Below are 26,172 nucleotides of genomic sequence, written 5' to 3'. Positions count from 1 at the left end.
GTGGTCGGGCTTCTTTATTTGTTTTGTTTTGTCTTTGCTTTACTTTTGCTTCATATGTTGTTTGTTTAATTTAAGGCTAAAAGAAAATTAAATCAATGAGAGGTAAAACTTGAGGGGGTGGGGACTAATAAGTATACTTCTGCCTACTCCTTTCCAAACAAAAGAATAGAATGATATTTTGTAATGACTGTGAAGGCACATGTTTGAAAAAAAAAAAATGAACTGAACTAATTTGTGATACCATTCCTTACATTACTTTTGAGCTACTGTGTAACATGAGCTAACATACATTATCAAATAATTACCTCCAAACAACAGAAACCACATCGCCTCCCAAATGAGGACACATGCCTTTTAGTGTTTACTGAATTTAATACAGTAGTGTGTTACATGTTACAAAAATTGAAAGTTTATTATGGTAACTTTGTAATGCAATAAATATGAGTTAAACCCAACATTGGCTGCAAATACACGTTTTCAAAAAGTGGTAATGATGTGTATGCATCTCAAGATAAGGGGCGTTTTAAAGTTGCTTTTTTGAACAAGAGGCACTTAGAGATGGACATGAAGTACCTCACTGTGCCAGCCGTACAGTGAGGATGATGTGGCCACTGCATTTGCATGTGCCTGTATTACTTTTGCATTGTTTTCTGATTGTATGGAAGGACTTTTAATATTCTCATCTCTTTAACATCTAAACACGATTTTGGTACTAGTTTACTGATATTAAATGCTAAAATTTGATATGTCAAAGCAAAATACTATTCCTCCAAAAGGAAAACCTGTCCATGCCTTCATCACCTCTAGATTGGACTACTGCTGTTCTCTGAACATTCCTCTGTTCGTCGCTTGTAGTTGGTCCAAAGCACTGCTGCATGTCCTGTAACAGGTATTAGATGGCGTGATCATATCACTCCAGTTTTAGCAAGTTTACACTGGCTCTTTGTCTATTTTCATATTGATTTTAAGAGTTTTCTTTTACTTGCATAGTTTAAAATGTTATGGCAATCAGCTGCATGAATTTATATAACAAAACTTACACCATCGATCTAAATGCTCTTGCATGCAGCCAAGGTCTTAATTAAAGCATGGATGGATTTCTTAGTTGCATTGTCTGGATTAACCTCCCACTTGATATTCATACTGCAGAGTGTATACAGTCTTTAAAATCCTATCTTAAAATTCTCTTATTTACCTCGACTTTTAATTCAAGTTCAGTTTGAGCCTCATCAGGTTTTACGTTATCTTTTTTATTAGTTGATCTATGTCCCCCCCCCTTTGCTTTTTAATGTTCTGTAGACAAAACTGACATTGACATGCACAGACAGCTTTTTCTGAGTTGTACCTACTGCCAGTCCAGAGGGAGTGCAAGAAAGAAGGAGCGCATAGAGCAGAAAAGTAGTTCCCTTTGCCTTATGGTACTTTAACTTTATTCCATTTCTGTGACAATAATTTACCAAAAATTGTTGGCTCTGTAAAGCTGCTGGCACGATGTCAGTCTTATTGTCAGCAGATGTTAACATTAGGCCACATTTTATAGTAATCAATACGCAAATTTTGGAAATGTCAAAGAGTTGAATTTCTTGAAACCTTGTATGATGGATCCACATGTCACACTGACCTGGAGTTTGTCAGGTGATATGGTGCTGTATGAATAGTCCCCCCCCCAATTTCAAAATAAGATCATTTATCACCTGATAGTGTTATGATTATGAACATAGCAACATGTCAGCATACTGGACATGTCAGGGCTCTGTGTGCGGGCAGGCAGAGGTGAAGATGCAAATGCAGGACAAAACCGCAGCTTTATTGCAGGCGATGAACAAAACATGACCTGAACAAGGAACCCTGAGAACAGAAACACACAGGCAAAGTCTGAGGGTACGACGTGACACAGAAACACGGGGCTTAGATACACTGGGGCGTAATCAGAGAATGGAAACAAAACAAAAGAGGGAGCATTGTTCCAGAAACACAAGGAAGCAGTCCAAAACAAAAATGCTGGAGACCAGGGAACAGTTCAAGAAATCAAAATCTCAGCAGTAGGAGACGAAACGAAACTGGGTCAAACACAAGTCCAAAAATCAGAAGTTCAGGAAGCCGACCCGGAGGCCGACAGCACAGAAATCCTTAGTACTGACTGAGCCGATGGCTGCTGCTGGGCGGCTGACTGAGCCGATGGCGGCTGCTGGGCAGCTGACTGAGCCGATGGCTGCTGCTGGGCGGCTGACTGAGCCGATGGCTGCTGCTGGGCGGCTGACTAGAGGACTGAACTACAGGCTGGACTGACGGCAGAAACCTAGCAGGCTCTACTTTCTCCAGACGTGGCAACTGACTCAAACTCAGCCTCTGGGGAAGCCCTGGGGAGAATCTCTGTCTCTCTGACTGGGCCGAAAGGTCCACTAACACTGCGTCGACTAACCCTAAACCTCCAGGCTCTGAGCTACCTGATACGGTTGATTACTTCCAAGTTCACTGACTACTGGTCAACATCTTCAAAACCCACTGACTCAGAAATCAGAGTTGTTAGATTAACAGACACTGAATTTCCCTTGCCCGGACCGCCCATGCCAAACAGAGCCTCGCCCTCAGCTCTGTAATGATATGCTTTAGTCCTTTTATGTCCATAAAACTGACAGTGGAGGTAGTGGATGACAAAAAGTAGTGATGGCCCGCTTGAAGCATGTGTCAAAAAAATCAACACACTGCTTCAGACTGTGTCGAAGCTTGATTCGTTTGGCCAGAGTCACGTGATCAGTGACGTCTGAAGCTTCATTTAGAGCCTAACTGCTTCGGTGTCTGATTCAATGGTTTATAAGGAAGCGAATCATTCGGGGGATTTGTGGTGTTTTGATGGTGACAGATAGCGAACCACTGATCATTCCACTGAGAGATTTGGAACCAGTGAGGAAAAGAGGAGGTTCTGTTGTGTGGGAGGATTTTGAGTTGATTTTTGTCAATCCGGTGGGTTTTCCAGCTTTGTGTTCTGGCCGTTTGCTTTTGTTTTGTGCGTGTTTATTTTATCTGAAAACTGGAAAAAGGTAAAATGTCAAAACTCTGCTTCCATAATATAAATATCATTAAATAACTTTAGAAAAACTTCCACTTGACTCTTTACATGTAATGTTGTGAAAATATATATTTTGTTTAATTAATCTGAAAATGTTAGTCTGCCAAATGTGCAGCAATTGAATGTATTTATTCTCTTTGGCTGATAGTTTGTGGGGCCCAGGTAGACTGTATACCTGCATCTCTACCAGTTTCTCTGCACTCCAGCCTCCTCTGTGCCATGTGAAGGGATTTTCCTTAAGGCAGGAGAAATGATCTCCACGAAAAGGAACAGGTTCAGCCATCGCACACTAGAACAAATTCTCTTCTTAAATATAAATGGAAAAGGGCTACTTTAAATGCATCATGTTTTTAATTTGCAAGTTCATAAGCATTTTCCTTTTCCATTTCACAATCAGTTCTACCCCCAGGTCAAAAATATGTCTGGGAAAATTTCCCTAATATAATATTATTTATAAATACACCCGTCTAGCGATTAACTGCATAAGTGCATGGAGGCGGGACCTCAGAGCAGAAGCATACTCCATAATGTGTTGTACATTATTATATGTATATATAATTTAATAGTGACGATGGACGACGAAGGGACTATATGCCTGAAGTCTCAGAGAACGTGGTATTTTTCAATTATTGTATTTGTCAGGGACCAAGCAGTAAAGCATAAAGGACACAGGTGGTTTCAATTCAAAAAAGGGGTTTTATTGACTCAAAAATATGAAAACATATTTAACAAAGCCAAAACTTAAACAGGGAGACCAATAAAAGAGGTCAACTCAATAGACTAAAATCAAGATAATAATTAACAAAACCTCAAACAAACATATGGTAAACTGACCTGCTGAAATGACACACAGGGGGACTTAAATACTGGTTTAGCTAAACCAAATGACACACACGGGGGAAAACAAGATGGCTGCCATATAACCAACTAATACAAAACATTTAAACAAACATGAAACACCCCCCAGGCAATGAAGCATGTGGTGCAATCCAATTAGGCTGTCAGTAGTACTTCAGGTCTCCCAGCCCTTTGCCACACCTTTTGCCAGACAGGAGGAGACACCAACCCCCAGGTAACTCAAACAAAGATAGATGTATTAATATAACATAAAACAGAACTTTGACCTTGCAAGGTTAATATGTGTGCACGCCATATAAACATTGGAAGGTGTGATGGAAAAATGAATACATTTAATAAAGAAACGATATTGAACAATAAATAGAATATTTTAAAGTAGTGACTGTAAATTAAACTAAAGTGAATCAACAGGTGGTGAGGTGTGGAGCTTACCATGTGTGGCATGCCATCACAGTATTTACCAACATCAAGAAGTCACAAGCAAAGAAAGACCACACCATGGTGCATGTTTGAACATGTTTACTGGTCAAAATTTATTAAACAAATAAAACACTTTTTTTTTTAAACCACCAAAAAAATACACGTTCAAAGCAACACAACGGCGGCCCAATATCAGACAGAATCCCACTCTGTAGAGTGAGCAATCATAATGAAGCAGTTGGTTTTATTTTGTGGATTCAAGCTGCTCTTAATGGTTTGGATGTCACCAGAGAGGACTGTGTTGAAAAGCTTCGAGTAATGAACCGTTTTCAATACAAGCTTCAGAAAGCTTCATTTGGCCATCACTAACAAAAAGTGATCAACAAACACTACCTCCAGTTGCCTCTTGTAGGGGTCCGCAGCCTGGGTTATCCTCCTGTAGTAATCCCACAGCTGTGCGAGATACTCCCAATCTGAGGCGACGCGCGAGTCTGCTGGACCCATGCTAGTCACGTCGTTCTGTCAGGACTCTGTGCGGGTAGGCAGAGGGGAGGATCCAAATGCAGGACTCGTAGACGGATTGCAACTAAAAACCGCAGCTTTATTGCCAGCAATGAACAAAACATGACCTGAACAAGGAACCCTGAGAACAGAAACTCACAGGCACAATCTGATGGTACGACACGACACTGACACAGAGAAAGACAGGACTTAAATACACTGGGGCGCAATCAGAGAATGGAAAACAGAAGGGAGACTCAGCTGGGAGAGATTAGGGCTTATGAGACAGGGGGAGCGAAGCTAGACACACTGACATAAGACATGGACCTTCACAATAAAACAGGAAATAACAACACAAACGCAGACTAGACTCTGAACTACACCGGCAGGAAAAACGAGGGCACCAAAACAAAACCTAAGAACTAAAGCCTTAACCAGAATAAACTGAAACATAGAGTTCTAATAATAATCAAGAAAGGACACGAATCAGAATACAATACAAAATCAAACCAAAACATGAGAACTCAAAATACTGGGTCAAACTGACCCAGAACTATGACAGGACATATTAATTCAAATCCATTAATATGTCCATGCAGCTCTGTGAATGGCCAAAGTCATTCACAGAGCTGCTGCTTTACAGTACGAGGCTGGTCTTTGAGCCAGCAAATGTTTTCAGGTTTCTATTATGATCAAAGGAGCTTGCAAAGAAAAGCGTCTGGACTTCTTTAAGTTACTTGAAGACGTTTCACCTCTCATCCGAGAAGCTTCTTCAGTTCTAAGGTCAAATGGTGGAGAGTCCCAGATACAGTGGGGCAAAAAAGTATTTAGTCAGCCACCGATTGTGCAAGTTCCCCCACCTAAAATGATGACAGAGGTCAGTAATTTGCACCAGAGGTACACTTCAACTGTGAGAGACAGAATGTGAAAAAAAAATCCATGAATCCACATGGTAGGATTTGTAAAGAATTTATTCGTAAATCAGGGTGGAAAATAAGTATTTGGTCAATAACAAAAATACAACTCAATACTTTGTAACATAACCTTTGTTGGCAATAACAGAGGTCAAACGTTTACTATAGGTCTTTACCAGGTTTGCACACACAGTAGCTGGTATTTTGGCCCATTCCTCCATGCAGATCTTCTCGAGAGCAGTGATGTTTTGGGGCTGTCGCCGAGCAACACGGACTTTCAACTCCCGCCACAGATTTTCTATGGGGTTGAGGTCTGGAGACTGGCTAGGCCACTCCAGGACTTTCAAATGCTTCTTACGGAGCCACTCCTTTGTTGCCCGGGCGGTGTGTTTTGGATCATTGTCATGTTGGAAGACCCAGCCTCGTTTCATCTTCAAAGTTCTCACTGATGGAAGGAGGTTTTGGCTCAAAATCTCACGATACATGGCCCCATTCATTCTGTCCTTAACACGGATCAGTCATCCTGTCCCCTTGGCAGAAAAACAGCCCCATAGCATGATGTTTCCACCCCCATGCTTCACAGTAGGTATGGTGTTCTTGGGATGCAACTCAGTATTCTTCTTCCTCCAAACACGACGAGTTGAGTTTATACCAAAAAGTTCTACTTTGGTTTCATCTGACCACATGACATTCTCCCAATCCTCTGCTGTATCATCCATGTGCTCTCTGGCAAACTTCAGACGGGCCTGGACATGCACTGGCTTCAGCAGCGGAACACGTCTGGCACTGCGGGATTTGATTCCCTGCCGTTGGAGTGTGTTACTGATGGTGACCTTTGTTACTTTGGTCCCAGCTCTCTGCAGGTCATTCACCAGGTCCCCCCGTGTGGTTCTGGGATCTTTGCTCACCGTTCTCATGATCATTTTGACCCCACGGGATGAGATCTTGCGTGGAGCCCCAGATCGAGGGAGATTATCAGTGGTCTTGTATGTCTTCCATTTTCTGATGATTGCTCCCACAGTTGATTTTTTCACACCAAGCTGCTTGCCTATTGTAGATTCACTCTTCCCAGTCTGGTGCAGGTCTACAATACTTTTCCTGGTGTCCTTCGAAAGCTCTTTGGTCTTGGCCATGGCGGAGTTTGGAGTCTGACTGTTTGAGGCTGTGGACAGGTGTCTTTTATACAGATGATGAGTTCAAACAGGTTCCATTCATACAGGTAACGAGTGGGGGACAGAAAAGCTTCTTACAGAAGACGTTACAGGTCTGTGAGAGCCAGAGATTTTCCTTGTTTGAGGTGACCAAATACTTATTTTCCACCCTGATTTACCAATAAATTCTTTACAAATCCTACCATGTGAATTCATGGATTTTTTTTCCACATTCTGTCTCTCACAGTTGAAGTGTACCTCTGGTGCAAATTACTGACCTCTGTCATCATTTTAAGTGGGGGAACTTGCACAATCGGTGGCTGACTAAATACTTTTTTGCCCCACTGTATAAACCTAGTGGGAGTTTCCCCCCACAGAGGGACAAAAGGACCCCCTGATGATCCTCTAATCGCCTGAGCCAAGGTGTGAAACTGGGCGTGGGTCCCAATCAGCCAGAGTTTCGGGTGAGTTCATTGTGAAACCTGGCCCCACCTTATCATGCGAATTCCTGAGATGAGATGGCCCAGGATGTGAGTGGGCGTTAAGGCGTCTGGGGAGGATCTCAAAACTGGATTATAGATGGCAGAGAGTTGGTGTCGTAAACCCCCGCCTCTGTTCAAAGATGGTCGCTCACAGTGGACATAGATGCTCCTTTCACTCCTCTTTCAAACCATCTGGCCTCTCTGTCCAACATGTGAACATTGGCATCCTCGAAAGAGTGACCTTTGACCTTTAGATGCAGATGGACTGCTGAGTCTTGTCCTGTGGAGGTGGCTCTTCTGTGTTGTGCCATGCGCTTGTGAAGTGGCTGTTTGGTCTCTCCAATGTAGAGGTCTGAGCATTCCTTGCTGCACTGTACAGCAAACACCACATTGTTAAGTCTGTGTTTTGGAGTTTTGTCTTTCGGGTGAACCAGTTTTTGTCTGAGCGTGTTGCATTTCAGACCCAGCAATCTGACCTCAGGAATTCGCATGATAAGGTGGGGCCAGGTTTCACAATGAACTCACCCGAAACTCTGGCTGATTGGGACCCACACCCAGTTTCACACCTTGGCTCAGGCGATTAGAGGATCATCAGGGGGTCCTTTTGTCCCTCTGTGGGGGGAAACTCCCACTAGGTTTATATCTGGGACTCTCCACCATTTGACCTTAGAACTGAAGAAGCTTCTCGGATGAGAGGTGAAACGTCTTCAAGCAACTTAAAGAAGTCCAGACGCTTTTCTTTGCAAGCTCCTTTGACTACGATGACCTGGATAACTGAGAACCTTCACAGGTTTCTATTATGATATTTTCCCACCGTATATAAACTTAAGCTTCTTTGCTGTTATTATTATGTTACTGTTACTGTTAGTATTAGTACAAGAGATTCACATAATGCAGATCTACTTCAGCAAGTCATTAAAGCATCAGATGTAGGGGTGGTTTTTGATTATCGATTAAAATCTATTCTAATTTGGATAATGTGGTATCGAGTCTTTAAAAATCCTGAATCGATTTTTAAATATAAATTTATTTTGCCCAAAACGCCAGAATCTCAGGTTTGGTGTGCTGCTGACATCAGAGGTGAATGAAGAATATATGGTGCAGAATATAACTGCACGCAGCTCCAGCTATTGGGCCATTTGTTTCTCGGATCCTGTGATCTGAGGGGGGTGAAACCTTTTACATCAGGCCCTAGTGTCTTCTTTATCCCATTGTTCATGCTGTGAATGATACTCAACTCTGCGTCGTGCTGTCTGTCTTGCGAGGCATGGTCTGATGTGTTGAACACTTAACACCGTGTTCTGGTAATGGGGTGCTGCCATAACACTGCGCTGCTGTTTCCACAGCTATTCATGATGCACACGCTGTGATAAGTACACAGCTCAAGTAGCCTATGGACTATTGTCTTCGATAATGCAAGTGATGGCATCCTAGTTTTGAAATCACCAAGGAAGAAGCCAGGGCTCATCCTTTGGGCTCCTCTGATCAGATGCAGTGAGGATAGGGGCATAGGCACTGCATGACATTAACGTTTGCTAGGGCACAATAAAGAGTCATCATAAGGCTTCCTATATATGTTATGATAACTGCACAATGTGGCTAACTGCCGCACTGAAACATTTGAATTCAAATTTGAATTGCTGACACCTGAGCTGGCACTAAAATTCTCTCAACTTTAATTTTCTTAATTTTTAGAATCATTTATTGTAAAATTGTATTTAATTAGCTGTTCTCTTCATTGCTATTAAGGAAGCTTGCATGAATCCTCCACCCCTAATAGGAACCATCTGGCCATAAGAAACAAAACTTAGCATGTAAATGAAAAAAATTTCAGGTTTGCAGTTTGCCATTGTACTTGATGCTCAACGACAGACAAAGTTAATTTACACCAGTGGCAGTTTTACATTGGTACCAAAGGCTAGTGGAGCCAGCGGTTCAAATTTAATTTGAGAATGGCTGCATTTGATCTTTCGTCATTAGATAAGTGACACCGTGTCCCTCAGATTGATTGACCTGCTTAACGTCATAACTTCACATGGAGATTTGCAAACAAGGATGGATAATGTAAGAGGCCTGTGTCAATTATGCATCTTTTATTCATGCCACAACAATACGTCATATAGTTTGTTTTCCTTGCCTCTGCTTCATGTATGAAACTTCTTTCTTAGGTTTGCCTTTGTTATTTTTCTAGAGACTTATCAGAATATCTCTTGGTGTTATCTGTCTCCACCTACCTGTCCATCAAACGTAGTTGGTGGTAGGCAAGTCTCAGCAGTAGCCATCTAGGCATTGTTTCCAACAACCTAGGCTCTTGTGGCCCACTCAGTGGATACTCCATTTTTCCTCCTGCATCTTACTGGTCCCAGTCTTGATTCCTGTAGACCAGGGGAGGGCAACTCCAGGCCTCGAGCGCCGGTGTCCTGCAGGTTTTAGATATCACCCTGGGTCAACACACCTGAATCACATGATTAGTTTGTTGCCCATTACGGCTTTTACTATACTGGTCTACTTGATTTTCATAGTTTATTCAATCTTTATTATTTATTTTTTATATTTTTGATTTTAAGTTATTACAGTCAGAATGTACAGGACCGGGGGATGGGAAAGAGAAAGAATAAGAAAAGAGAAGTTGGGAAGAAAGTTAACAGAAGGAAAGGTGAAGAGAGCCAGTGAAACACAAGCAAAACAAAAACAACACAGCAACAATCAACTTAAGCGTCACCCAGCAGCCACAGTGTAGAAGCCTGTGGCAGCTGTCTGTGCCAGAGCAGACCGAGCTCTGAGTCCACAGACCCGAGACCCAAAGGCCCCCCAGCAGGGGCCCGACAGAGCTGCTAACCCTATCCCAGGCAGGGTAAACCGTTCCCTTGCTCTATTACTCATCGTAGGCATCTAAATCGCTTCTCTGGTCCTTCAACCAGGACCAGTTTGCCTTGGAGACCCTAGCAATATATGAGTTAACCTGCTTTACAAGTAGGCTGGACCCTGGCCTTTCTGTCTGTCTCTCTGGACGGCAAAAAAAATCAGGCGAATATTACTGCCCACAGTAATTCTACCATCTGAACTGTTAAAGTATTAAACACCTTGCATTTAGTCATTCCATAACGGGTTCTTTTTCAAAGATGAGTAAGAAGTGTGAAAATACTGTTGTACACAAAAAAGAAAACCAAACAAAAAAACTGCCTGTTTTTGTGTAGAATCAAGACTCAGGGCTGAAAATAACTCAAGGACTGTTTTTACCATCTCTGAGCAGCAAATAATGCAATTGTTTGTTTAGAGTGACGATGATAGACTTAAGGGCACTGGCATTAACCATAAAGACTTCATACTCACAGTGGAGCACAGGTGGAGTGGTCTAGAGTACTTGACTTGTGTATCACTACAGTAGATCTAAACACTCAATATATATTACCAGCTTTTCACCAGTATGTCAGTTGTGGCACTGGTACTGGAGCTATTTTATGAAGATGCCTCTAATGCAGATGCACTGGCTCTTTTTCTTATGGAAGCTGAGACCCTTCAGTCAATGCAGCAACAGGACGATTTTCTGTAACTCGGTTTTGGCAACTGTGATGAACTTTGCTGTGGTCTGCTTGAAGAGCAGCATTAGAGCTGGTGACTGAATAAAGGTAGCTCTGTGATTGGCTGCAAACTGGACACTTTTAAAGATGTGTTGGAATGAACAAAGTGTTCTCCATCACAGTGGAGCTCCTTCTCTGACATGCTGACTTAGCTCTGCTGCCACAAGAAGACATCAGACAGGAAATCATGCGTGCAAGTTGTTATCATCCTCTATTTTTGATATCATCCCATGATTGTGGCAGCAGAGGGTTTATTGCTGCTGTCATCTAATAAAACTTAGGGAGGGGAGGGGGAAGAGTGCTGACTTACTGAGTTCTAACGTGACAAAGGATTTTAGATGGTTCCAAAAATAAAATGTCAGTGTTGCCATTTTGGCAAGTGTTTGTAAGTATTGTGTAACTTTGTTAGATGTGGGTACCACAGTTTAGGTAGTTAATGAGAATGACTTCAAATTTATTTACATAATCAGGCTTCTTCTATTTCTGTGCCCATCAGTACTGTTTAAAAATAACAGTAATAGAAAGTTAGAAAGAGAGGCTGCTGGCTGTAATAATTCCTCAGTTGTAAGCCATCAGTGTGTCTATGCACACTGTACAAGGTCAGTGGAGCTGCCATCTGATTTCCACCAAGAGGGTTAATGTGGAGGAGCAGAAAACTGAATATGAGTGCTCCACCTCTCCCCTTGTTGGTTCTTTGGTCCTTACATTCACATCAAAATAACATCCACTCTGCTTTCTCCTTCCCAGCATGTACATTCTGCCTCAGCCACAAACGCAAGCAGTCTACTGAACCACTGAGAAGCCATCCTTCAAGGTAAAGATCACAGCGCTAGCTCACTGCTGTTTTGCAATTCTGTGGAAAACAAAAACTTAAGCAAATAGCTGCAAACTGTGTCTACTTGATACAAAACACAGTCTTCGTAGCATGCACATTTCAGTACACATGAACATAACTTTGCAAAGACAAGAAAACATCTAAAAGTATAATTTTGGAATACATTTTCTAAAACAAACATATTGTTAAATGTGAGTACTGTCTGTTCTCTGTGCTCTAGGGAGAAAAACAATCTTTGACAGTTGTTTTGAAAACAGTTGGCATCAATTTGAAGTGTACACAATTAGTTATTAATACATGCAAACTCACCAGTGGAATCCTTCAAGGTGGAGTATTCATCATCAGTAATAAATAAATGCAAATCAGTTGTGCTGCAAACACACTCCTGTGAGGAGCCGTGTTAAAGCAAATGGCTCATTCAGAGTTTGTGAACTGACAGTGCTTCAGGCTGAAGCCTCAGTAATTCACTCAGTGACTTTCATTCTGAAGAGGAGGGAGACCAAGCCCGACAGGAAGGGAGGGAGGCTCAGAACTCATAGACAATCAGCCAGATAATAAGAAGGATCACTATCATTACGTCTATAAACAGCATCTAATCGGTGCAGTATGCAAGCATTACACTCTAGTGTTTTGGTGGAGTACTGAGTAATAATAATAATCTTATTTTTCTTCTTGTTATTATTATTGTTATTATTACCACAACCCCTTCATTTCCTTCATGGTCTAAGCAAAAACGCCCAGAGCTCCTTCTCTCTAGTTGCCTCATCCAGGTTATCCAAAGAAACACGGGCATTTCCAGGCCAGCCAAGACATACAATCTATCACAAGCACCTCACCGAAAAAGCATGCTTGTAAAATGCCGGAACCAACTTGTCTGAGTTCTGTTAATGTAGAGGTTTGGCACTCTACACTATTCGAGCCCCACTTGAATGACTGCACTCTTCACTCTATCTCTAAGGGAGAGGCCAACCACCCTTCAGAGAAAGCAGATTTCTGCTGATTATATATTCTCAGTCTTTCAGTCACTCAAAACTCATGAGAACAGGGATGTAGATCGACTGGAAAATATGCTTTTACACTGGGCTCTCTCTTCACTACAGTGGACAGTGCTACAGCTTCAGTGTCACTGCAGCTGTAGTCTCAGTCCATCTGTTAATCTCCTGCTCCCTTCTCACTTGTGAACACAACCCTGAGATGCTTAAACTCCTCCACATTGGGCAGCCACCCATCCCTGAACTTTTTTCTCCCTACTTTGTGTCTGACCTCCTTTACTGTACACCTTTGATGATTTGATGAAAGCCCAATTGGGATAACCACATGCTTTAAGATCTCCTGAACCCAAAACCTCTTCTGATAATGACCCACACCCATTTTCACAACTTGGCTCATGTGATTAGGTACATGGTCAATAGTGGGTCAACACGCAGGACCGGGCTCAGCTGTATGTCATAGGAGAAACTCCACCAATTTGTCTTAGAACTGAGGAAGCTTCTCAGATGAAAGATGAAACATTTGATTTTCCAACTCAGAAATTTCATAGGCGGCAGAAACATCTGATCCACATTTGTAGAGCTATCCATATTCATCATGTGTTTTTTGATTAAATATATGGTTGACTCAACGCGGTCCAGCTGCCTTTCTTCTCCAGCTCCTTAGATTTTTTAATGTGATGAAAATGAAATTTTACCTCTCACAGCTTTAACTTTTTCCCAGAAAACAATTGCTGATGTTCCAGGCAGATCATTGTAGTCTACATATAAATCCTACAGTTTAAAAAAAAAAGAATTAATCTTTAAGCAATGATGTTTTAAATCTCCAGTTTTTACTTGGTGAAATAACCTTATTAAAGACACAGGAGCATGATCACTGACAGCTATAGGATGTTTCTCAGTGTGTGAAATGTCACATTTTGTCAGGCAGCGCTGCGTGGCAGGCAGGACTCAGACACAAGGGATGAACTCAAAACCACAGCTTTGTTTGCTGGCACGGGGAAACGAGCATACAAAGCAAACTAAACTGGGAAATAACAAACTAAACTCACAGGGAGATCCACACAGCATGAGGGACGACACCAACTCAGAGAAACACAGGGTTTAAATACACCGGGAAGTAACGCGGGGAATGAGACACAGAAGGAGGGCACAGCTGGGAGAAATCAGAACTGACGAGGCAAGGAAGCAAAGCAGGACACATTCACATTAGACACGGACCTTCAAAGTAAAACAGGAAGTATAACACAGAGATGCGAACTTGACACGGTGGAGACAGCAACTAAGAAACACAGAAACATAAACCATAAGCCAGAGGACTCTAAGAACCAAGGAGGGAAATACTGAGCAGGGAACACAAGAAACTGGACTCGAGGGAGTAACAAAAGACCAACCATGAGAACATAATTCACAATACAGAGTGACAGAAAACACAAGAAACTCAAAACATGCAAAGACACAGACCAAGAAACACGGACTTTACACAGAACAGAGGGGGCACAGAGAAACATGAGGGGCAAGGGATCAAAACTAGAAACCATAGAATAAATCACACAAGTACTCGACCAAAACACAAAAATCACACAGAATTAAAAACGCTGGGTCAGGAGACCCAGGATCCTGACACATTTAGCTGCTGACTAGAAAAGAATCCAGATGAGAGTTCAAGTGATGGACATGCAAACTCGGGTGAAGAGATTATCCCTTCTGAAAAGATATCTATAAACGTAAATATTTGGGACAGGGAAGAATGAGGATCCTGAAGGAGTAATAGCACATCATCTGCATAAAAGAGAATTTTGTGTTCTGTGTTAACGTTTGAAATCCCCTTAGTATTGTTATTGTATCTCATAGCGTAAACTAGTGGTTCAATGAGTAATGCAAATAGAGATGGAGCCACAGGACATCTTTGCCTGATAGCATTCAGGAGAGTGAAGCTGACATTGACCTGTCAGTGGTGACTGCCTTTGGGGATGTGTAAAATGCTTTTATCCAACCAATAAAGGATTCTCCAAACCCAAATTTTTCAAGTGCTGCAAATAGAAATGATTGAACTCTAGTATTGCTGAATTTGTGAATATCTTCCATATTTGGTTCATGGTCAGAGGTGTTTATATAAAAATCCCCCCCACCCCCCTAAAAAAACCAAATTTTTATTCGTAGAACTATGGGAAGACTTGCTGAGTCCTCGATAACTGTGCTTGTTGTTGGGTTGTTGTTGTTTTTTTTGATCAAGTATGTTTGTCAGATATTTACCAGAATTATTATTGTATTCAATGTTGTCATGTCTCAGCTGCTGTATAAGAAACTTTGTCTTAGTGTTGTTGTTTAATTCCCATGTTTGTTCTATGTTTGATCAGACCTAAGTGTATTCTCAATCATCTGGTGACGGTTTAACCTCCAACTATCACAAAGGCCATACTCTTCCACGTATTGCTTTAGAATTACAGTGGATTACCAGACTTGAATGATTTTTGCCCGACTTCCAACTCCACAGATTTTCCAACAGAAACATTTGATCCACATTTGTAGAGATATGATGAATATGGATATGTGGTTTTTGATTAAATATATGGTTGACTGTGCATGTCTGGACATGTGTGAGTGATGATTAAAAGTGTAGTTTTAATGTGCAGTGGTGCTATTGTGTAAGGAGTGGCAAAGCAATATAAGAGGCGTTTGCATATTTCCTGAATTTCTAGTGGGAATTGATCATTTATAATTGTGAGTTCCTTTCAGTTCTTTTTCTTGTTTTTTTCACTAGTTCTTTGTGCTTTTAATGGTTAAATTGAGCAGTTACTTATCTTGGTTTGTTGGCATCTTTTTTAACAGCACCGAGACGGTGGATGTGATAAAGGTTATTTGGTTGACGCTGACTGTGGGGATCTTAAGCTGAGCCATCATGAAGTCCTTCAATATGGATTATAACTCAATAATAATGTTTCTGGACTAGTGATAAGTAGCTTATTGTACCTTAAGCGTGATTGTAAATATAATATTGTTTGTTTCATCCTTTTGTTTTCTGTAGTTGCGGCCGCAACTTATTCAGTGACAGTCATAATCAAGTCCTGAAACTTGTTAATTCTCTTAGGTTAGCAGGAGAATCTGATTCCAAACTATTTTTAATATCCTGAAATTTGTTGTGCAACAGTTAAACGAGTCTGGCAGCATATGACGGCAGCTTCTGATCTCTAGAAATAAGTGTATAACTGACATCTGACAAATAGATTTATTCAGTCTGGATTAGCAAACTGGTGAATGCATCCAGTGACCAATGGTATTCTGATGAGTTTGCCAGTGACTGTGGGCTGTAGTAATATGTGACCTTTGCTAGTCTATCAGAAGCACAGGCAGCTCTTCTCAGTGCCTGATAGGATGCTGATGTCATGATAAATGGAGTTATCGCTCTTTAGCAGTTAAATATGGACAATTCAGCACAGTTAAATAGGTGCTTGGCCCCATATTCAGTACAAACCCAGAGTGTTTTGTTTAGACACACTAGGTTTCTCTTCTAGATTTTGAGATTTCCATTCCCATCAGTTTAGTTATAGAACAACTCCACCAAAGTCAGAATTCTGTCAGAGCAGTACAACAGGTGACGTTTTAACATAACATATAAATAAGGATGGAGAATATTTTTTAGCTCCAGAGCTACTTAAACTCCTCCAGTTATGACATTTTGTGTATAGCTGACATAAAAATGAAGGCTGGGATAATGAGCGAGATACCAGAACTGTAGCAGTCTGTTCAGTCTAGTTTTGACTGATCTAACATCACAACAGGTCTAGAATAGCAGCCATGAAAATGGGATCATAAAAAACAAAAACTTTTCATCGATTTATATTGGGTCTATTATATATTGATTCTATCATTCAAGTCTGTCCAGTGAGCACCTCTGGTTTTTATAAATCCCAGCTACCATAGGGCAAGGTGTGGGGTGCACCCTGGACAGGTCGCCAGTCTGTTGTAGGACCAACACACAGAGACAAACAGCCGTTCACAACTGTAGATAATTTAGAACAGGGGTCGGCAACCTTTCTGATGACAAGTCCCATCTAAAATTTCCTCAGAGGTCAATGTGTCATATGATTGCATTAGCAATAAATTTAATAGCGCTCTATATTAACAGTTAAACACTATATAGAACAACTTTATAGGATTATATTTGTTCGCAGATGTTGGCAGCTATCAGCGAATACTTATCAGCTATTTTGAAACAAAAAAAGACTTTTTATCCATAACAGCAAATGAACTGTACAACAGAAAATACAAATGCTATTTATGGTCTCCTCCCAACAATGATAAGAAAAATAAACTGGGCCAATATGGCATGTTTGTTAATACAGAGACACACATGTTAATGTGATCTGTGGTCTCCGAGTGTCCAGCATTCAGAGGCTACCTGAGGACTCATGTGTGAGAAAACCTGCTCACACAGACATGTGGAGCCAAACACTGTCAATAAGGCCTCTGCAATGTTCTGAAGACAGTTAAACCTGTCAGGTAGTGATGTCCAGCAGGTGAACATGCAGCTCCATGAACACGCACAGCTGTGGATTCCAGCTGCGTTCGTAGTTCTGCAAACTTTGACCCCACAGAGTCGAGCTTTTCAGTTCATCAGCTGCATTTCGATGTCCTCTGTGTCCAACCAGTTAATGCGAGACAAATCCAGCTGACAAACCTTTCTGGTTTGATCAGAAAAGAAAACATTGGTCCAAACACCTGAAAGTCCAAAAAACACATTGTAAATTCTGTCTCGAGTCTACGGATGTATCCGTGGTGCTGATGCTGCGCTGAGCCGACAGCTCCTGAAGCATTTGAAGTGTCAGAATGTGGAAATTTCAACATCGCTTGAAAAGACTGCCAGCTAGCAACGTCCCTCTGACCGATAGGCTAAGTGATTTTAGCCAATTACAAGTTGAATCTGGTAGTTGGGGTTGTTAGCTGAGATACCATCATTAGGAAGCGGCACAACTAATGTGTCTATGCGAGCTAATTTGCGAAGTGCACTTGTAACCCAACTTACGAATTATTATTAAGAATGACCGAACTCTCACTAGCCAGTATCAGAAGATCTAGGATCGGCAGGAGCCCAAAGTATAAACACCAATAAGGAGAGACCACACCACAATAGACTGTTCACAAATTTGTTATATTTGACACACAGCAGCTGCAACAAATGTAATGAAAGCAATAAAATAAAATACAAAATATTTCCCCCAAAATAACAAACTAAATAAAAGTGCGCGCATACAGCTTTCTCTGAGTCAAATGTATGAGTGAATAATGTCTGGTAACTGATGGATCGTTGGGGCCCGTTCAGTTTGTTTAATGTTTGTCCTACCACACTCCGATGGAGGAAGAAAGTTCGTAGTCCTGCAGGTATCTGAAGCTTCAATGGGAACGAAACTTTGGCTTCATAAAACCTCGGCAAATCCTATTCAATTTTGGATTGGCTCACCATCCAGTTAACTGGAACTGTGGAATCGCTGCTCCTCAATGAGGGCTTGCTTCAGATTGGGTCCGTCTGCAAAAAACACCTTCTCAGATTAATTCACTGCGTGTCGTGCCCAGGGCTGGACTGGGACAAAAAATTAGAGTTATTTTCACGCATCGACCAGCATCTGGCCAATCCACCACCTTTCATTGTTTATACTGTTACAAAAATAAAAAATAAAATAAAATAAAATAAAACAAAAAATCACTATCGGCCCACTGGGCAAATACCCGATGGCCAGTCCAGCTATGGTGGTGCCATCAGTTAACCCTTCGCGTGCCAGCTGTGCCCAGGGTTGACGACTCCTGATTTAGAATCATCAGTTAATCTAACTGTGTGTCTTTGGACACTGGGACCTGGAGAGAACCCACACAGATCAGGGTTTAGCTTAGTAATTAGCACAGGCTAATCACTGCTCAATTGTGCTGCCCAGGGGAAATCTATATCTAAAAGGTATAAATAAAGATTCTAATAGATATAATTCAGATATAAATTAGCATAATTTCAGGGAGTGGTTGCTGTTGCAGGTGTGTACTAAGGTAGGACTCTGTAGAGTCAGCTAGTGATAGCCAAAAGCTATACATATGCATCTTGATGCATTCTCAATCATCCAGGTAAGTAAATCTCCAAAAGTTGATTCTGTTCATCTGGACGTAGCGTTTTGTGGGAGAAACGTTTCATCACTCTGACTGCAGGTTTCAATCTTACAAACAGGACATCTGCACAATGACTGAAACCAGCCCACTGAAGGAACAATGGGCTGTGAGGTCAGTTCCTTCATCATGATTATGCAAATTCTCATGGCCATTGATCAATAACCACTGATCAAAGGCCATGAGTCCCATTCACAGAGAGTTGGGGAATGGCTGCAATCACAGCATTGTAAGATGGTGACAGATGTACCCTTAGGCCCTTTCCTCGATTCAGAGATGGTCTTTCCCTTTTCACGTAAATGGCCTCCTTGACTCCGCCCTCAAACCAGCGTTCCTCCCTGTCCAGGATGTTACATCCTCATCCTTGAAAGAGTGTCCACTGGCCTGTAGGTGTGAATAGACTGCAGAGTCCTGGCCTGACGAGGTGGCTCTTCTGTGTTGTGCCATCCTCTTAGCCAGAGGTTGTTTGGTTTCCCCCATGTATAAATCATGCCAATCCTCCTGCACTTAACAGCATACACCATGTTACTCTGTTTGTGTATGTTTACGGTACACGTCAGCTTTTAGATGTCCCCCATTACTGATGGAAATCTCACAGTCTGAGAAGGCTAACCTGCCACTTTTCATATCCTCCCTGGTGAATTTGAAGTCAGCTGAGACTGAAGAAAACACTTGGATGAGTGGTGAAACGTTTCTCCCACTGAAGACGCTACATCCAGATGAACAGAATCAACTTTTGGAGCTATACATTTGCACTGTATCTTCTGGTCTTCCAGGCATTTTGGTGTTGCTGAACTGGCCATTGAATTCATTCATTTTAAGAATGTACCAGATTGTTGATTTGGCTACTCCTAATGATTATCTCTCTGATAGGTCTACTTTATTTGGTGTTTTAATTAAACCTCCCTCACTTCAACTGCTACTGACCCTGTGGTAGCTGGAATAGGCTCCTGCTCCCAGTGCTTATCTCTTCATATTCAAAACTGTAGTGAAAGTTTAAAAAAATAAAAATTGAACACTTGGAGTCAGCTTCAATATTACATCTGCTTCATTTGTTGCGAATTACAGTTAGCTGGACACGAAACTGCTCGTCAGTCAATTCTCTCATTCATTTCTGCAGGGCTATCTGTACAAATGGCTTTTATTTCTAAAGAGTTGGTGCAGTTTTGTAAAATTTCTTGAATTAAAGTTGGAGTCTGTGCTTCAATCACATATTGATTGTTTGATTTCAAAACTTTACTGAGATTCTGTACAGAGATACAAAGTTGCAGTTGAAGTTACAGAAAATTGGACCAGAATTGTCCAATAAATGATGGCTCTAACTGTACATACTGATGATATGATATATGATGTAGTCATATTGGTGTATCTCTCTTTGTTGGGGAAGTTTTTGCCATTGTATTCTTTTACTGCACATTGTACTTGTGCTCCATTTCCTTACTGCTCGTGTCCTAGATCAGGCTGTAACAACCTTCAACATCAAAAGAGCCATTTTAGCTCCTCCTACCAAACAGTGAGACACAAAGAGAAAAAACCCATGTGACAAGGGGGATATGGGCAGATGCCAGATGTAATTGGGAGAGGATTAATTACTACACATAGCATATGAATTAGTTACGGTTAACCCTAACTGTAAATTACGTCTGTGGTTGCTGACTTCTGCCCTGGACCTTAGCGGAGGTTTGATTTCAGTTAAATTCTATCATGTGCTTGGCTGATTTTTGCATGTTAGCTACAGATGGACTAACGGTTTTAGATTCAACACAACAAAAAAATGCTCAGTTAGGCAGAATTGATGGTTTGTAATTCAGCTGCAGCGTCATCATTAAAAACAGGTCGGCACTAATGCAGTACACATGTGTTATAGTGTCAGTTACAGAATCATCTGTTATGGACATATAATAATTATAAAGAGTGTGTTAATCAACTGTGGGCTGTGTTTCACAGTTGTTGTTTATCTAACAAGGCCTTGGATGTGAAAAACCATGCAAAACACTTTTCTATCCAAATGTCCTTCACAGTGTTTTCCTCCCCCTTTCCTATCTAGCTGTCTGTCTGGTATGTTGGCTAATCAACAGAGAAATGCAGCCTCCCTGACCAGGCCTTAAGTCCTGCTGCTGTTTTCTTTTATGTCTGCCTGTGCTGTTTACCACTGTGATGTCACACACGTTTTTTCAGCAAACACTTTTCACTTCACCTGCAGAACTGTCCAGATGGATGGCAGGTTGCATGTGTGTGTGTTCCCATGCCATCTGCTCATAATCCCCCCAGCACACACACACACACACACACGCACACACACGCATACACACACACACGCACACACACACGCATACACCCTAGCCTTCTTTGCTTTAAATGGAGCTGGAACCTGCTTCTGGCCCTCTGGGAATTGAGTCACATTAAGACTAACACACACACACACACACACACACACACACACACACACACACACACACACACACAGAGTCATGCAATAATAACAAGCAGGACAGACATGGATAGCCAGTCATCTGCTTCAGCTACGACAGCTTGCAGCAGGTTTATTTTGTGTTTAGTTCTACATCAGGATCCATCTTTAAACGGCTCAAACTGAACATGTCTGATAACAGACTACTGTTACCTGGGGATCTTTTGTGATCTAAGAACCACACCCATCTGTTTCCAGCTGAGAATCTGCAACGTATAAACAGTGTCTGTCTTGTTCTTCTATTAACTGGCCAAAAATAGAGGATTATCTCCAGATGTACATGAAATGTAACAGCTCTACATCCTGAGCAGCTACATGTGCCTTCTGAATTTGCACTCATAAAATGTCTTTTTTGCACAGGACTAAGACTTCCTAGACTTGCCATTTGAATTTTTAAAAACTGCAGCTTTCTGTGTCCTTAATCCCAGCTAGATTTGATGCCTTGTGGATCATATACAGAACCGGTTAAACATTTTAGAACATCCCAATTTTACCAGTTATTTATTGCAATTCAAGTCGTTTAAGTCCAATGAATAGCTTGAAATGGTACAAAGGGAAGTGAAGAACTGTCAGAGGTTAAAAAAAAAGAAAAAAGGTAACGTTACCCAAACTAAAAAATCATGTAAATTTCCAAATTATTTAAAAGAAATAGAGCTTTCAGGGAACACAACATAGGTTAATAATTTAAAGCTGTTCTGCACTAATGGAGGTTGATCAAGCCTTAAAAGCTGGTGCTACTAATTACTATAGGTGTTCCAACTTTACTGGATTACTTACAGCCCCCGCTGTCTGCATAAAAGCAGTGTTGGAACACACTGTGGTACCACACCCTCGTGAGCAAGAGTTGAAACAGTATTGTGTGCAGAAAGTAGTGTATTGCTACAAAAATGGGGAGAAAAAAGCGATTAACAAAAGAAGAGAGAAAGACCATCATAACACTTAAAAATGTAGGTCAAGCTGCAGGTTTGAGAGGATGAGCTACAGCAAGATAGCCCTCGCTAAGCCATGAAACACCGCCATTGGACTACTGAAGACTGGAAGAAGGTATTATGGACTGATATAAGCAAGATTTGAAATCTTTGGTTCATCATGCAGGATCTCTGTTGAGTAGGTGAAAGGATGGTTCCACAATGTGTGGCATTAACTGTCAAGCGTGGAGGAGGAAGTGTGATGGTCCGGGCCTGTTTGCTGGATCCAGGGTTGGTGACTTGTACATAGTGAGAGGCACCCTGAACCAAAACCACAGCATTCTGGAACATCATGCTTAGTTGGTCAGGGGTTCATCCTACAGCAAGATAATGACCCAAAACATAAGTCCAATCTATGCCAGAACTACCTCAGGAAAAAAGAACAAGATGGTGAGCTTGAAAACACGGCGTGTTCAGCAGTGTCTCCAGACTTAAACTCCATCGAGCTGGTTTGGGATGAACTGGACAGAAGAGCAAAGCGGCCTACAAGGTCCACATTTATGGGAACATCTGCAACAGATATGGGAGAATATTTGATTTCTATTGTAGAAAGAATGCCACGTGTGTGTTCAGCTGTTATATCTGCCAAAGGTGCCTACATCGATGAGTCAAAAGTTTAGAATACATTTTGGTCTATAAACTGATTCAATGATTTCTTTTTTAACTCCACTTGCTTATTTTTACTATGCTTTCACTTCAGAGTGCAATTAGACAGTAAACTGCATAATTTTCAATAAAAAAAAACTTGACAAATTGGGGTGTTTAAAAACCTTTGACTGGTAGTGTAAGTAGTGTAAGTCTATCGTATCCAGAGGTAATTTTGGTCAATAAGTAGTGAGAAAGAGGCAAATTCCCTTTCTTTTGCATTATTTTGAATTGAACGATTCAAACTATTGCTGTTGCAATTTACATAACATGTTAGAATCAATCAATAAAATCCAGTACAGTAGATTTTAAAGTATAGCAATATTTGTTCCTTTCTAGTGACATTATATGTCCTCGTTGCGGACATATAATGTCAGTGTTTTCTGACTGATATACTTGGGCCTTTCAAAGTACGTGTGCGTGTGTTGTATTCTGAGGGAAAAAACTCAGATATTTTCAAGATAGTAGAGAGAAAGGATAAGATTCTGTTTGAATGAGCCATGTGGCAAACACGGGGATTGCTACATTACATTACATGCTACAAACATACTCATGTATATATCTTTCTACGTAGCACTTTTAATTCTTATTCTTACTTTTATTTTTTCATGTCTATTTAAGCGCAATTTATGACAGTATGTTTGCACTGAAGCACCGCAGCAATTTCCTAATGTTGTAAACCTGCTCAACATTTGGCAATAAAACCTTTTCTGATTCTGATTCTGATTTACCACAGGGTCCACTGTTGCCTTCATCCTCCACATCTTCTCGTCTCCTCTCTCAGCTCTTGAAAGAAGAAACACAAGGTACTCATGTTCCTTCTTCCTGATGTTGCTATCACTACATATAGCTACATCTGCCACTATGGCTGTCTTCCTCTGCTTGTCCAACACTACTATGTCTGTTTGGTTAGCCATCACTAGTTGTCCATCTATATTAAATTGCATTGAAATCAATTTTATTTAAATGGTAAATGGCCTGTATTTATATAGCGCTTTACTAGTCCCTAAGGACCCCAAAGCACTTTACATATCCAGTCATCCATCCATTCACACACACATTCACACACTGGTGATGGCAGCTACGTTGTAGCCACAGCCGCCCTGGGGCGCACTGACAGAGGCGTGGCTGCCGGACACTGGCGCCACCGGGCCCTCTGACCACCACCAGTAGGCAACGGGTGAAGTGTCTTGCCCAAGGACACAACGACCGAGACTGTCCGAGCCGGGGCTCGAACCGGCAACCTTCCGATTACAAGATGACCTGCCATCTCTTGAGCCACGATTTAATACATTCTGTTTTCATGGATGCCTGGATGTTAAACTTAATTGTTACACCTGGTAAAGCAGCAACGCTGATCCTTTCATTAAAGATGAAAACATTTAGAGAGTTCTTAACTCTCAGTGATGCCGCAGTGATCATTTGACTTTGGGACCTGAAGCGGACAGAGTTTTGGACCCAGATTACTCCGTCAGGCTCCTGACTACGGTAGCTGTAATGCTCCAACAATCGATCAAGAGGTGCGGCTCCGATAAGCTTCCTAGCTTATCGAAGTCATACTAAAACATGTTTTGACAGATTTTTGAGCACTGTATACCACAACAAATCGGTTTGAGGTCAGTAAGCCCAACCAGAATTCATACATAAGCCGCGCGGATTATAAGGCACACTTATTAAAGGATTTTAAGTGCACCTTTTGGTGTGGAAAATACGGTTATTGTTTTGCCGTTAGTCAAGATGTTGGGTGTGGAAGAATACAAAATGTTTTTATTTAAAATCACTCTAACCTTGACAAGGCCAGAGATTTTTTTTTTTAAGAAAAGCAATAAAAAGGAAGGAATATCATTCCGGTTATCTGGAGGTCACATTTGTGAATGTAGCTCCAATAAAGAGCAACATTTTAATCAAATGTTTAGTACATTGACACTTTCATTAGTCTGTAATCATAGAGAATGTTTACCTGTTGCTTCAGTCAGCAGTAGGATCTATATTGGAGTTTCCAGAGAAAGGGACGGCACAATAGTGATAATTTTATTAATTATATATAACTATTAATTCATTCAGCTGACTACAGTAAGGCTCAAAAGCAGTCTCATGTTTCTACACTTCAAAAAAACACATTTCTTTTTAAAATAACAAAATCATTTGTTAGCTGTTGGATTGTGAGGTGTTTTGAGCTCTGTCAAGTGTCACAGATAAAATGTACTTCACTTACTCAAGTCAAAATCTCCACTGAAGTTTTTGTGCAAAATATCCCACTTCAGTTTCACAGGAAGATATATGCAGAAGAGACATTATTCTGACGTCTTACTCTTTAAGATAAATATTAAAATATATATATAAAGAACATTGCCTGGTAACAAAAAAAAATCACATTTACTTGTACAGTGGATTTCTGTGGTTGGATAAACAACTACAACTCTTTTCCCCCCTAGACAGCAGATGCAGCACAGACAAAAGTTGTGGTTTGGTTTGATTTATTTGCTCAAATTATTTAATTTTAGTTGATAAAGCTGTAATTTAGGCCTGTGGATTACTAACTTAGATTTAAGTTATATGATTTATAGAAAGTGTGCAATAGTTACTTAAACTAATTTAGGCAGGTGCATAAATTTGGGCACTGTTGTCGTTTTATTGATTTGAATACCTTTAGCACTAATTATTGGAACATAAAATTTGTTTGGTAAGCTCATTGACACTTGACACAGGTAAATCCAGTCATGAGAAAGGGTATTTAGGGTGACCAATTACAAGTTTTTCTCCTCTTTGCATCTTCTCTCGAGAGTGGCTACGTGGGAGCCTCAAAACAACTCTCAAATGACCTGAAAACAAAGATTGTTCAACATCATGGTTTAGGGGAAGTATACAAAAAGCTATCTCAGCGATTTCAGCTGTCAGTTTCCACTGTGAGGAACATAGTGAAGGAATGGAAGACCACAGGCACAGTTCTAGTTAAGGCCGGAAGTGACAGGTCAAGAAAAATCTTAGGTAAGCAGAGGCTTAGTTATTTGGGCATAACAAGAGGTGGTATGCATGACGGAAACAGAACACAGCATTCCAAGAGAAACACTTGCTACCCACAGTAAACTGTGGTGGCAGTTCCATCGTGCTGTGGGGCTGTGTGGCCAGTGCAGGTAC

At 41.1% G+C, this 26,172-nt stretch overlaps 1 protein-coding gene across 2 annotated transcripts in view; it reads left to right on the top strand.

Moving 5' to 3' along the window:
* Positions 1-26,172, top strand: part of fhit (fragile histidine triad diadenosine triphosphatase) — a 158,607-nt gene that overhangs the window by 3,329 nt on the left and 129,106 nt on the right. Inside the window, exons 1-3 of one of the 2 annotated variants that reach the window (XM_085272822.1) lie at positions 5,001-5,024; positions 11,725-11,791; positions 23,771-23,840. The gene's annotated coding sequence lies outside the window, so the exon portion shown is untranslated. Of the gene's footprint in view, positions 1-5,000; positions 5,025-11,724; positions 11,792-23,770; positions 23,841-26,172 lie in introns of those variants that run through there. The other variant, XM_085272821.1, reaches the window with a different exon arrangement.

This window comes from Mchenga conophoros, linkage group LG5 (genome assembly GCF_057382185.1).
Source record: "Mchenga conophoros isolate Kocher_MC1m ecotype Shallow Benthic linkage group LG5, M_conophoros_male_GT1.1, whole genome shotgun sequence".
Classification (NCBI taxonomy): domain Eukaryota; kingdom Metazoa; phylum Chordata; class Actinopteri; order Cichliformes; family Cichlidae; genus Mchenga; species Mchenga conophoros.
The sequence above is the reverse complement of the archived record's forward strand: the minus strand, read 5'-3'. Positions and strand labels throughout refer to the sequence as shown.